We start from the raw sequence: 14,043 nt of genomic DNA on the forward strand, positions 1-14,043 counted from the left end.
ATTACTTTCTGTGCGGCCGTTTATCAAAAAATTGAGAGATGGCCAATCGTCGGCTTCTGCCCCCATGCCCCTAGTGCTGGGGTGTTCGGGATAAACCTGAGCGCTCTTTTTCCCATGATTGGGTTCGTCGAGGGAGGCGCTCAGCACAACAAACAAGGCAATCAGACTATAATGCTTGAAGACTCTCACTTAGCCATAGAACTCTATAATTTTAAATTTTGGCGAAGCCCCTAGTATTCAGAAGACCGAGTTCGGGGCGCTATCCACGCCTTGGCCGGACAAAGCCGGTTCCTCGCTCGAAGCGGCATAAGTCTTTAAGGACTCGAAAAACCTCTCGAACAGCGACCGGTCTCTCGCCTCGTCATGACAGTCAGTTTTAGCTTTCTCTACTGAGGTGCTCAGCCCAGCTCAACTGGGGCACAATCGCAGTAGTTCTCCTAGTGCTACCTTAGCCGATATAGCGGAACATAAGGCACCAAAACATAGGAGCCGGGCAAACCCAACTATTGACCCAAATCATGATTCGGAGCCGATGCATATAGGGCTATAAGTTCGGGGTGCCGCACTTGTGAAAGTGTACGGACTTCTCACGCCATATTGATGGGTACTGAAGCCCCTGGCATATTTTGCCATACCAAAGTGTACGGATGCAGCATGTTATTTAATAAACATATATATAAAAAGGGGATAATGCAAAAAATAGACAGAAAGCTATGCATTGTTTATAGAAAGGCTGTTATGAAAGCGGAACGATACAAATAGTGCGATAAGCAAAAGAAATTGGACTATTTAACATGTCTTGGCCAGGGGCAGGCCGCGGAATTGTATTAAAAAACAGGTATACTGCTCGCAATAGAGACCACCTGGGAGTTCCATAATGCGGCGTGGCTTGTCTGCTTTCCTGGATCTTGCATCGTTTGTGCGGCAGTTGAATTGCTGAACGGGTCATCCGAAGTATGGAGTCCTGAGAGTAAGAGAAAAAAGAAAAAAAAGGAATCCGGCAGCCCCTGGTGCGGTTTAAGCCGTATTTCGGGCGTGCCGTGATAGTGCCCCTTCCCTTGTGCCCATGGTATTTCAAGAGCGTAGTTATGTGCGTGAAGCACTGGTGTCACTATATCGCGAGGGCTAGGGTTGGGGCCGCATTGCTACGCTAGCTCAGAACATGCCAGGTGGTCTTGTTATAGGGTACTCCGGGCGCGCTTGACAGTGTCCGGCTTTTTGAAGGCCGAACTGGAGAACTTCCTAGAGAGGCTGCCTTGTACTTCTGCTGCGAGCGCTGCCGTGTGCTCCTCCGTTCAGAGGGAGCGTTCAGTGTTCCCATTGACCGTGATTACTCCTCTAGGGCCTGGCATCTTGAGCTTGAGGTATGCATAGTGCGGTACCGCGTTGAATTTTGCGAATGCGGTTCGCCCGAGCAGTGCGTGATAGCCACTCCGGAACGGGACTATGTCGAAGATTAACTCCTCGCTTCGAAAGTTATCCGGAGATCCGAAGACCACTTCCAGTGTGACTGAGCCTGTACAGTTGGCTTCTACACCTGGTATGACGCCTTTAAAGGTCGTTTTGGTGGGCTTGATCCTCAAGGGATCTATGCCCATTTTTCGCATTGTATCCTAGTAAAGCAGGTTCAGGCTGCTGCCGCCGTCCATGAGGACACTTGTGAGATGAAATCCATCAATGATTGGGTCTAGAACCAATGCAGCGAAGCCGTCGTGGCGGATGCTAGTGGGGTGGTCCCTTCGATCAAAGGTGATCGGGCAGGAGGACCATGGGTTGAACTTTGGGGCAACTGGCTCTATCGCATATACGTCCCGTAATGCACGCTTCCGCTCCCTCTTGGGGATGTGGCTTGCGTATATTATGTTCACCGTCCGCACTTGCGGGGGAAATCCCTTCTGTCCACTGTTGTTCGGCGGCCTGGGCTCCTCCTCGTCATCGCTATGCAGCCCCTTGTCTTTGTTTTCGGCTCTTAACTTGCCTGCCTGCTTGAACACCCAACAGTCCCTGTTGGTGTGACTGGCTGGCTTTTCGGGGGTGCCATGTATCTGGCACAAGCGGTCGAGTATTCGGTCCAAACTGGACGGGCCCTGAGTATTTCTTTTGAATGGATTTTTCCGTTGATCGGATTTGTAGCCTCGGAATCCGGCATTAACTGCCGTATCCTCATTGCTGTCGCTGTTAACGCGGCGCTTTTTTTGTTCCGACGCGACCTGTTGCTTTTGTCCTTGGTATTCGGATTACCAGGGTTCTTGGTTAAATTGTTGCTGCGAGCTAGCCAGCTATCTTCTCCCGCGCAAAAGCGGGTCATGAGTGTCGTGAGGGCTGCCATAGATTTCGGCTTTTCCTGTCCCAGGTGCCGGGCAAGCCACTCGTCACGGATATTATGCTTGAAGGCCGCTAAGGCCTCTGCGTTCGGACAGTCGACTATCTGGTTTTTCTTTGTTAGGAACCGTGTCCAGAATTGCCTGGCCGATTCCTCTGGCTGCTAAATTATGTGGCTTAGGTCATCGGCGTCCGGTGGTCGCACATAAGTGCCCTGGAAGTTGTCAAGGAATGCGGCTTCCAGGTCCTCCCAAGAACCGATTGAGTCTGCTAGCAAGCAGTTAAGCCAATGTCGGGCTGGTCCCTTAAGTTTGAGTGGGAGGTATTTGATGGCGTGTAGATCATCACCGCGGGCCATGTGGATATGAAGGAGATAATCCTCGATCCATACCGCAGGATCTGTTGTGCCATCGTACGATTCGATGTTTACGGGTTTGAAGCCCTCAGGGATTTTATGATCCATTACTTCATCTGTGAAGCATAGTGGGTGTGCGGCGCCTCTGTATTGGGTTATATCACGACGCAGCTCGAAGGAGCTTTGTCTGTTGAGTTCGGCCCGGCCGAATTTATTGCATCCAGAGTGACGATCACCGTCACGTGCCGTGGGGCGCCTGCGTGATCCGTAGATCGATCTTGTTTGCCTTGCCTTGTCCTCCAGTATATCGCGCAGGTCGGGCGCATTTTCCCGTGCCTTAGTATGCTTGACGCGGCATCGGGGCATGGCTTGAGTGGAGGGCCAAGAGGCCTCTCTGTCGCGGCCATGAGGTGGCTGGTCGGCCATGTCATGCGTTGGTGATGTAGGTGCTTCCTCCTCTAGTCGGGGTAGGAGCCTGCGCTTTGGGTAACTCTTGGAGGGGCGTTCGAGTTCATACTCTTCGGCCGCAAGGACTTCAGTCCATCTGTCAGCTAGCGAATCCTGATCAGCTCTAAGTTGTTGCTGCTTTTTCTTGAGGCTGCTTGCCGTGGCCATAAGCCTGCGTTTAAAACGCTCTTGTTCGGCGAGATCCTCTGGCACGACGAACTCGTCGTCGTCGAGGCTTGCCTCGTCTTCGGAGGGAGGCGTATAATTATCGTCCTCAACCTCTTGGTCCACCGCCCTCTCGTGAGGGCTGGCTTCTCTGTCCTCCTGTGCTGAATCTTGCTGGAGGGGGTGTTCTTCGGCGCTATCCGGAGTAGTATTATCTCCCGTGCCGGAATCACCGTTTTTGCTTTGGCGAGATTTAGAGCGGCGCCGCTGACGCCGGCGCTTGGGCTGTTTCTTAGAGGTATCGTCCCCCGCTGTTCCATCGCCATCTCCATCCTTTGGAGTGTCCACCATATATATGTCATATGACGAGGTGGCCTTCTAGCGCCCTATAGGTGCTGGTTCTTGTTCGTCTCCTGCATCGTCGTCCATGCCGTCGATGTCTTCGGAGTCGAAGTCAAGCATGTCGGTTAAGTCGTCGATAGTGGCTATCAAGTGGGTGGTGGGTGGGTTTTGAATTTCTTCATCGTTCATATCCCAACCTTGCTGACCGTAGTCTGTCCAGGGCTCTCCTGATAAAGAGAGAGAGACTTTAGAGAATTCGGGATGTCGCCGAAGGGCGAGTGCTGAAAGATGTCCGCCACGGTGAACTCCATTATCGGCGCCCAATCGGATTCGATCGGCAGGGGCGCGGGGGGCTCGGAGTTCGGAGAGGAATCCGTCTCCTTGGAGTCACGGGCCATGTGGAGTGCAGGGCTGGAGTTCGGCGAGATCACCTCTGAGATCGCAGCCCCTAAGGCAGCGTCCAACTGCTGATCCACGATCGGCGCAGTAGGCTCCGGATCAATGGTCGGAACCGATGCGTGTGCGGCCTCCAAGGCGCTGTTCGGCGGCAGAGCTATATCATGCCCATCGAGACAGTGCGGCGCGCTTGGCTGTGGCTCGAATCCGTCGAAGGTCAAGTCCCCGCGGATGTCAGCCGTGTAGTTTAGGCTTCCAAACCTGACCTGATGGCCAGGGGCGTAGCTTTCGATCTGCTCAAGGTGGCCAAGCGAATTGGCCCGCAGTGCGAAGCCGCCGAAGACGAAGATCTGTCCGAGGAGAAAAGTCTCACCCTGGACTGCATTGCTGTTGATGATCGAAGGAGCCATCGGGCCTAAAAGCGACGACACAGAGGAACTCTCAATGAAAGCACCAATGTTAGTGTCAAAACCGGCGGATCTCGGGTAGGGGGTCCCGAACTGTATGTCTAGGCTAGATGGTAACAGGAGGCAAGGAACACGATGTTTTACCCAGGTTCGGGCCCTCTTGATGGAGGTAAAACCCTACGTCCTGCTTGATTAATATTGATGATATGGGTAGTACAAGAGTAGATCTACCACGAGATCAAGGAGGCTAAACCCTAAAAGCTAGCCTATGGTATGATTGTTGTATATGAAGTTGTCCTACGGACTAAAACCCTCCGGTTTATATAGACACCGGAGAGGGTTAGGGTTACACAAAGTCGGTTACAATGGTAGGAGATCTTGAATATCCGCATCGCCAAGCTTGCCTTCCACGCCAAGGAAAGTCCCATCCGGACACGGGACGAAGTCTTCAATCTTGTATCTTCGTAGTCCTGGAGTCCGGCTGAAGGTATAGTCCGGCTACCCGAACACCCCCTAATCCAGGACTCCCTCAATGGATTTCAGCCAAGAGCTGCCGTCCCTCTTCTTCGGAGATACATCTTTGAAGTATTCCGGTAGCGCTTTTCTTGTAGAGCTCTCCTTCGTGGACCTTGTAGGATTTGGAACGCCGAACAATGCAGCGAGCCTCATTATGTTCCTCAGGGAGTTCTCGCCTATTAAGGTAGGCCAAGAAGGGTTCGGTCCATGGGGCAATTACTTCCATTATTAGATGGGTCGATGATGTTGTTTTGGTGGCTGGACCTCCGATGATATCGGTATTGTGTTCGGAATCTGGGGATATAATCGTATCCGGTCTAGTGTTGCCGCTTTCGTCCTGCCACACCACGGATGGCTTGAAGAGCCTTTCCAAAAAGATGTTAGGCAGGACGGGGTCACGCTTGGCGCCCATGCGAGCAAGAACATCCGCCGCTTGATTGCTTTCTCGAGCCACATGATGAAACTCGAGTTCCTTGAACCGAGCTGATATTTTGAGTACGGCATTATGATAGGCTGCCATCTTTGGATCTTTGGCGTCGAAGTCTGCATTTATCTGGGATATTGCGAGATTTGAGTCGCCACGTACTTCTAGGCATTGTATGCCCATGGAGGTAGCCATCCGAAGACCGTGCAATAAGGCCCCGTATTCGGCTGTATTGTTGGAGTCTGTGTATAGTATTTGGAGTAATTACTGAACTGTGTCTCCCATGGGGGACGTTAACACAATGCCCGCCCCTAATCCCGCCAGCATTTTGGAACCATCGAAGTGCATAACCCAGTTGGAATATGTGCCGTACTCTTTAGGGAGTTCGGCCTCTGTCCATTCAGCGACTGATATGTCTCCAACGTATCTATAATTTTTTATTGTTCCATGCTATTATATTATCTGTTTTGGATGTTTATGGGCTTTATTATACGCTTTGATATTATTTTTGGGACAAACCTATGAACCGGAGGCCCAACCCAAATTGCTGTTTTCTTGCCTATTTCAGTGTTTCGAAGAGAAGGAATATCAAACAGAGTCCAAACGGAATGAAACCTTCGGGAGAGTTATTTTTGGAACGGAAGCAATCCAGGAGACTTGGAGTAGACGTCAGGGAAGCTTCGAGGTGGCCACGAGGCATGGAGGCACGCCTGCCCCGTAGGCGCGCCCCCACCCTTGTGGGCCCCTCGTGGCTCCCCTAACCGACTTCTTTCGCCTATATATGTCCACATACCCTAAAAACATCGGGGAACAGAATAGATCGGGAGTTCCGCCGCCAGAAGCCTCCGTAGCCATCAAAAACCAATCTAGACCCATTTCGGCACCCTGTCGGAGGGGGAATCCCTCTCCGGTGGCCATCTTCATCATCCCGACGCTCTCCATGACGAAGAGGGAGTAGTTCTCCCTCGGGGCTGAGGGTATGTACAAGTAGCTATGTGTTTGATCTCTCTCTCTCTCTCTCGTGTTCTTGAGTTGGCACGATCTTGATATATCGCGAGCTTTGGTATTATAGTTGGATCTTATGATGTTTCTCCCCCTCTACTCTCTTGTGATGAATTGAGTTTTCCCTTTGCAGTTATCTTATCGGATTGAGTCTTTAAGGATTTGAGAACACTTGATGTATGGCTTGCATGTGCTTATCTGTGGTGACAATGGGATATCACGTGATCCACTTGATGTATGTTTTGGTGATCAACTTGCGAGTTCCGTGACCTCGTGAACTTATGCATAGGGGTTGGCACACGTTTTTGTCTTGACTCTCCGGTAGAAACTTTGGGGCACTCTTTGAAGTTCTTTGTGTTGGTTGAATAGATGAATCTGAGATTGTGTGATGCATATCGTATAATCATGCCCACGGATACTTGAGGTGACATTGGAGTATCTAGGTGACATTAGGGTTTTGGTTGATTTGTGTCTTAAGGTGTTATTCTTGTACGAACTCTGAGATAGATTGAACGGAAAGAATAGATTCGTGTTATTTTACTACGGACTGTTGAATAGATCGATCGGAAAGGATAACTTTGAGGTGGTTTCGTACCCTACCATAATCTCTTCGTTTGTTCTCCTCTATTAGTGACCTTGGAGTGACTCTTTGTTGCATGTTGAGGTATAGTTATATGATCCAATTATGTTATTATTGTTGAGAGAACTTGCACTAGTGAAAGTATGAACCCTAGGCCTTGTTTCCTAGCATTGCAATACTGTTTACTCTCACTTTTATCATTAGTTACCTTGCTGTTTTTATATTTTTAGATTACAAAAACCTATATCTACCATCCATATTGCACTTGTATCACCATCTCTTCGCCGAACTAGTGCACCTATATAATTTACCATTGTGTTGGGTGTGTTGGGGACACAAGAGACTCTTTGTTATTTGGTTGCAGGGGTGTTTGAGAGAGACCATCTTCATCCTACGCCTCCCACGGATTGATAAACCTTAGGTCATCCACTTGAGAGAAATTTGCTACTGTCCTACAAACCTCTGCACTTGGAGGCCCAACAACGTCTACAAGAAGAAGGTTGTGTAGTAGACATCAAGCTCTTTTCTGGTGCCGTTGCCGGGGAGGTTAGTGCTTGAAGGTATATCTTTAGATCTTGCAATCGAATCTTTTTGTTCCTTGTTTTAGCACTAGTTTAGTTTATAAAATAAAACTACAAAAAATGGAATTGAGTTTGCCTCATACGATTCATCTTTTTAATATCTTTCGTGAGAATGATGGAAAGGAAAATTGTTCTCAAATGCTAGAAGAAGAAGTCTATAAAATGTTTGACACTAAATCTTTGAATGATGAACATGATTGCAATGTTGTTAGTATGAACTCCTTGAATATCCATAGTACTAACGATGATTGCACCAGTCATGATGAAAATGTCTCTTATAAGCATGTCAACTTTTGTGGAGTGGATAGAGTTTACAAGTACACACCAAATAGGGAAGATAGATTTTTCAAGAGGCATAAGTATTTAGAAACTAAATGGTTGCAAGAGAGGCTAGATGTTTGTGCTGAAAAATTAAAATTTCTTCGCCATAATTGTGAACTTTGCAATGAACATGGTCATTTAAATCTCCAATGCAAATTGTTTCATGATCGTATCGTGTCCAAAAATTGCGATGATTTGATTTCCCTTGCACACCATAATGAACTTAGTTTGCTTTTGGGTTATGAAGAAATGAAACCTATAACTAAGCATATTCCAGAATATAACCTTGAGAAATTCCTCGATATTGATCTAGAAGAAATTTTTATGTATTGCGCGGTGAATTGCATTGAAAATCCTTATATTGCCAATTACATAAAGAAAAGAAAACAAATAGAGGATGAAGAGAATACTAATGAAAGGGAAGAGGCTTCCCAATGTCCTCCTATTATTTCTTATGATGAATTAGGTAACGAGGAGGAGCCTTCTATTCAACCAATCTCATTAATAAGGAGCTCCAAAAAGAGGATTGAACCCACACATAATATGAAGAAGAAAAAGAAAAGACTGAGAAGTAAAGGTAAAAATGTATCCCTCCCAAATGATGTTGTTCCTACTACTCATTGTGATGATGATAATTGTTATACTATTGGTGCTATCCATACTATTAATGATGAGAATGATTATGCTTATGATATGAAAAGGGCCAAGCTTGGGGATGCTATGTTTGATGAGAATGACATGTTTGAGAATATATTTGCTGCAATTAATGTTTGTCCCAAGCTTGGGGATGCTACGTTTGATGAAGATGATATATTTAACCTCCCAAGTTTTGATGAGCAAATTTATTATGATGATAGCATGCCTCCTGTGTATGATGGTTATATTGATGAAAGTGGATTTGGAGAGGTCATGACTTTATTTAGTAATGATTCCACTATCTTGGAAGAGGTTTCAATTGATTATGATGAGAACAAAGTTGCTACTTATGATGATTATTGTGATGACACGTATGCTGTAAAAAGTAGTGATGATTATATTAAAACTTGTCAGGATTATGATTACCCTTTTCCTGAATATTACTCTTTTAATGTGGATTTTTTTTGAAGTATTCGAGTTTCTTATGATACTCCCATTATTCCAAATGAGAAGAATTTTGTTTATGTGGAGAGTAATAAAATTTCTATGCTTGTAGATCATGAAAAGAATGCTTTAGGTGCTGTTTATATTGTTGAATTCATTCATGATGCTACTGAAAATTACTATGAGGGAGGAACATATGCTTGTAGGAATTGCAATAATATCAGGTTTCCTCTCTATCAGCTTAAAGTTCTGAAGTTATCCTTGTTTACCTTCCTATGCAAGTTGGTTCTTGCTCCCACAAGTTGTTTGCTCACAAAATCCCTATGCATAGGAAGTGGGTTAGACTTAGATGTGCTAGTCATATTCTTCATGATGCTCTCTTTATATTTCAATTCTTATCTTTTATGTGAGCATCATTGAAATCATCATGCCTAGCTAGGGGCGTTAAACGTTAGCGCTTGTTGGGAGGGTGCTTTCCAAGCTCATTTGTGGCAGAAGTTGGCATTTTCTTCTCCATTCTTTTATTCCAATGATATATTTTCTATTTTCCCTTTCGGAGACATTGTGATGTTGCACTCTTCGACCCATCATCCCATTTTTGTCAAAGATCATGTTTTTTCCTTTTCTTATTCATTCAACCAGAGTGTCGTGTCCTTCATTCTAGTTCTCTCATCTTATCATGTTTTGCCTCCCTTCTCAACCAGAGTGCTGTCTGAAATCTTTCTTAACCATGGTGCCATTCTTTCAATAGTTCTGGAGGCAGTGTGTTGTTGATTTCATCAAGTATACTCTCATCTTGTCAAGTTCATGTTCAATTCCTTCCATTTACAGTCGGAGTGTTGTCCAAATTATATCAATCTTATTCCTTCTCTATCTTGTTTTAACCGGAGTGTTGTGTCTATCATTCCTCTTCTAACCGGAGTCTCATCCAAATGCTTTCATTTTATCAAGTTCATATTCTTTACCTTCCATTTCCAACCGGAGTGTTGTTGTAATTGATCGTTATCGTTCCTTGTACATCTCGTTTCAACCAGAGTGCTTGCATATACTTCTTGTTCATTGTAACACTTTTCTTATGTCTTTCAACCTATAAGGTTCTCGTAATGTTCCCTGTTACTCTTTTCTAACGGAGTGTTTTCAACTTTGTTCATCTTCGTTATATTCTTTCTTTCAATTTGTTCAACCTCGCAAGGTTTTTTGGTTTCACTCGTTTGTCAAAGAAGCAACTTTGTTTTACCTCTTCATCTTTCGTTTTCTCTTCGGTTCCATCCTAGATCTCGGGACGAGATCCTCTTGTAGTGGTGGAGTGTTGTGACCCCCCGAGACCATTGCGCTAGGTGTCTTCCAGTTATTCACTGTTGTTGACTTGTCTTTCGCTTGCGTGTTGCATCTTGCCATGTCATCATGTGCATTGCATCATCATGTTTTCAAAACTTGCATCCGCCCGGGTCTCCCCGTTCCTTCCGTTGTCAGTTCTGAGCCCAGACGCACTTGCACGCGCCCGCGACACGTCTGATATATTATTTTATAAGTGGCCGGAAAATGTTCTCGGAATGGGATGAGAGTTTGCGTGCGGTCTTGTTGTGTTGTTGTTAGGCCGCCTGCCTAGTTTCATCGCATTCGGAGTCCGTTGATGCCCCAACGGATAACTATAGCGGCATTATAGTCGGTTAAACGTCAGACGTTTTCGGTGTCCGGAAATTGTGCCGGGTTGCATTTCTTCCCTCTCCTCTCAGCCCAACCATCTACACAGCCCTTCTAGCCCATCTACCTAACCCCCTTCACTCCGGACCATCCGATGGCGATCGAACGGCTCTAAAACGGAGCAAACCCCCCTCTCCTAGACCCCTGCCTATAAATGGACGGCCTTCTCCTTCCATTTTTGTCTAAACCTAGCCCCTACCCTCTCCCCTAACCTCCAGCCAGCGCTTCCTCCTCGTTTTCAGTGCCCATCCACCCCGCCGCCGCCACTTGGTGCATCCCCACTGGCTGGCGCCGCCGCAGCCGCTGGCCTCCACCACTCCCGCGCCTCCACGCGTCCTCCTGCCCGCTCCCCGCCGTGGCGGCCCTGGAGGCCCATCGCGAGCCCGCCTCGGGCCCGAACCGGGCCGAGCCAGCCCGCTCGCTGCCGCCGCTCCCGCACGTGAGCGCTCTGCCAGGGACCCAAGCTCCCGCTCGACCCCATCTCCCCGCGCTGCCTGCCCGGCCCCGCCGCCTCGGCGGAGGCCGCGCGCGCACCGTCACCAGCGACCAACTCCGGTGAGCCCCGACCTCGCCGCCCTTCTTCTCCCCTGCCTCACTAGCTCTCTCTCTCTCTCGCAGCACGCCGCCGCCGCCATGAACGTCGCCGCCGTGCTCGTAGTCGTTGTCGTTGCCGCGTCACCAACCCGTCCTCCGGCCGGATCCGGGATCCCCATCGCCGGATCTACCCATCCCCGCCGTCCCCAGCCTCCTCCGCGTCGCCCTGCCGCCTCCTTCACGCCGGCGAGCACTGCTCCGCCGTCCCGCTCATCAGGAAAACCGCCTCCCATGTTCCTACTTGCGTGGGCTGCGAGCCTCTCCAAGGCCCAGCGGTCCCCATCTGCGAGGCCTCTCCACCGAACGGGCCAAGCCCATGGTGAGCTCCCCGCAGCCCTCCACTATATTGCTCTCGGAGCGCTGTTTAACCATGTTGCGCCTGTTACCCTGTTGGGCCTCTGCTTAGTTTCAGGCCGCCATGTGTTTTTCCTATTCTGCGAATTTGCCTTTTAATCCTGAGTTAACAGTTTTGCAGAAAACCCCCCAAGCATCATGCATTTAATAACTCACAAACGGTGCATCATATTAAAACAAATTATATATGTAAAATGCTTTGAATTTTGTCTAGTTTCAGAATATGCAATTTTCATCCATGTTAAAATTGTTTAAAATGTTGTTTGTGTTAATTTTGCATAAATAACATGTTAAAATGCTTTATTTTATAACTATTTAACCGTAGCTCGGAATTTAATAAACTTTATATGTAAATGGGGTGGAAAAATGCCTAGTTTAACATGGTCAACTCATCTTGCATGTTTAAGAATTCTAAAATATGGTTTATGGCAGAATAGTACCAAATCCATTAATTGCACATGAGGATTTTTCAGACTTGTTGCTTGTTGTTCCAGCCTCATTTAAACTTGCCTAGATAGGTAGTTTTATTATGCTTCACCTTTTTAAACTGAGCATGCATCATACTTGGTTGTGCTTCATGCCATGTTTATGTGATGGTTGTTTACTATGTTGCTTGCTTCTTTCCGGGTTGCTTCTCTCGTTAGCTTCGGTTTTGTTCCGGAGTTGTGAGGACCCGTTCGACTATGTCCGTTTGCCTTCTTCATGGACTCGTTCTTTTTCCTTGCGGGATCTCAGGCAAGATGACCATACCCTCGAAATCACTTCTATTTTTGCTTGCTAGTTGTTCGTTCTACTACTATGTCGTGCTACCTACCACTTGTTATATCATGCCTCCCATATTGACATGTCAAGCCTATAACACTCCTTCCTAGCAAACCGTTGTTTGGCTAAGTTACTGCTTTTGCTCAGCCCCCTGTTATAGCGTTGTCAGTTGCAGGTGAAGTTGAAGATTTGTTCCATGTTGGAATATGGATATGTTGGGATATCACAATATCTCTTATTTAATTAACGCATCTATATACTTGGTAAAGGGTGGAAGGCTCGGCCTTATGCCTGGTGTTTCGTTCCACTCTTGCCGCCCTAGTTTCCGTCATACCAATGTTATGTTCCTTGATTTTGTGTAACTTACACGGTTGGGTGTTATGGGAACCCCTTGACAGTTCGCTTTGAATAATGCTCCTCCAGCAAGGCCCAACCTTGGTTTTACCATTTGCCTCATCACCACCTACTTTTCCCTTGGGAGTCACGTTCTCGAGGGTCATCTTTATTTTAATCCCCCGGGCCAGTGCTTCTCTAAGTGTTGGTCCGAACCGAGCTGCCTGTGGGGCCACCTCGGGGAGACTTGAGGGTTGGTTTTACTCGTAGCTAGTCTCATCCGGTGTTGCCCTGAGAACGAGATACGTGCGACTCCTATCGGGATTGTCGGCACATCGGGTGGCTTTGCTGGTCTAGTTTTACCATTGTCGAAATGTCTTGTAACCGGGATTTCGAGACTGATCGGGTCTTCCCGAGAGAAGGAATATCCTTCTTTTGACCATGAGAGCTTGTGCTGGGCTAAGTTGGGACACCCATGCAGGGTTTAAACTTTCAAAAGCCGTGCTCGCAGTTATGTGGCAGATGGGAATTTGTTAATGTCCGGTTGTAGAGAACTTGACACTTGACTTAATTAAAATGCATCAACCGCATGTGTAGCCATGATGGTCTCTTTTCGTTGGAGTCTGAGAAGTGAACACAGTTTTGGAGTTATGTTTGTGTGTAAGTAGTTTCAGGATCACTTCTTGATCACTTCAAGCTTCTCGACCGTTGCGTTGCTTCTCTTCTCGCTCTTATTTTGCGTATGTTAGCCACCATATATGCTTAGTGCTTGCTGCAGCTCCACCTCATTACCCTATCCTACCCATAAGCTTAAATAGTCTTGATCTCACAGGTGTGAGATTGCTGTGCCCTTGTGACTCATGGATACTTCCAAACAGTTGCAGGTGCCGATGATACCAGTGCAGGTGGCGCAATCGAGCTCAAGTGGGAGCTCGATGAAGATCTTGATCGTTGTTTTGTGTCTTTTCCGGTTGATCAGTAGTGGTGCCCAGTTGGGAGGATCGGGGATCTAGCATTTGGGGTTGTCTTCCTTTATTTTGGTTCCGTAGTCGGACCTTGATTGTATTCTGGATGATGTATGTATAACTTGTATTTGTGTGAAGTGGCGATTGTAAGCCAACTCTTTATCCCTTCCTTATTCAGTACATGGGATTGTGTCAAGATTACCCCACTTGCGACTAAACTACTATGCGGCTATGCCTGTAAGTCATGCCCCGACACGTGGGAGATATAGCCGCATTGTGGGTGTTACATATTCTAGTACGAACTCTAGGATAGATTGAATAGAAAGAATAGCTTCGTGTTATTTTACTATGCTCTTATGAATTGATCGATCAGAAAGGATAACTTTGAGGTGG

General features: G+C 47.2%; 1 long non-coding RNA gene across 1 annotated transcript; it reads left to right on the forward strand.

Moving 5' to 3' along the window:
- Positions 1-10,840: 10,840 nt before the first annotated feature.
- LOC147972408 (uncharacterized) lies at positions 10,841-13,815 on the forward strand. The gene is made up of 2 exons (XR_015602542.1): positions 10,841-11,555; positions 12,235-13,815. It is a non-coding gene; the product is annotated as an uncharacterized LOC147972408 (long non-coding RNA).
- Positions 13,816-14,043: the final 228 nt, after the last annotated feature.

The sequence above is a fragment of the Triticum urartu genome, chromosome 5A (assembly GCF_056163025.1).
Source record: "Triticum urartu cultivar PI428250 chromosome 5A, HENAU_Tu73, whole genome shotgun sequence".
NCBI classification, from domain to species: Eukaryota; Viridiplantae; Streptophyta; class Magnoliopsida; order Poales; family Poaceae; genus Triticum; species Triticum urartu.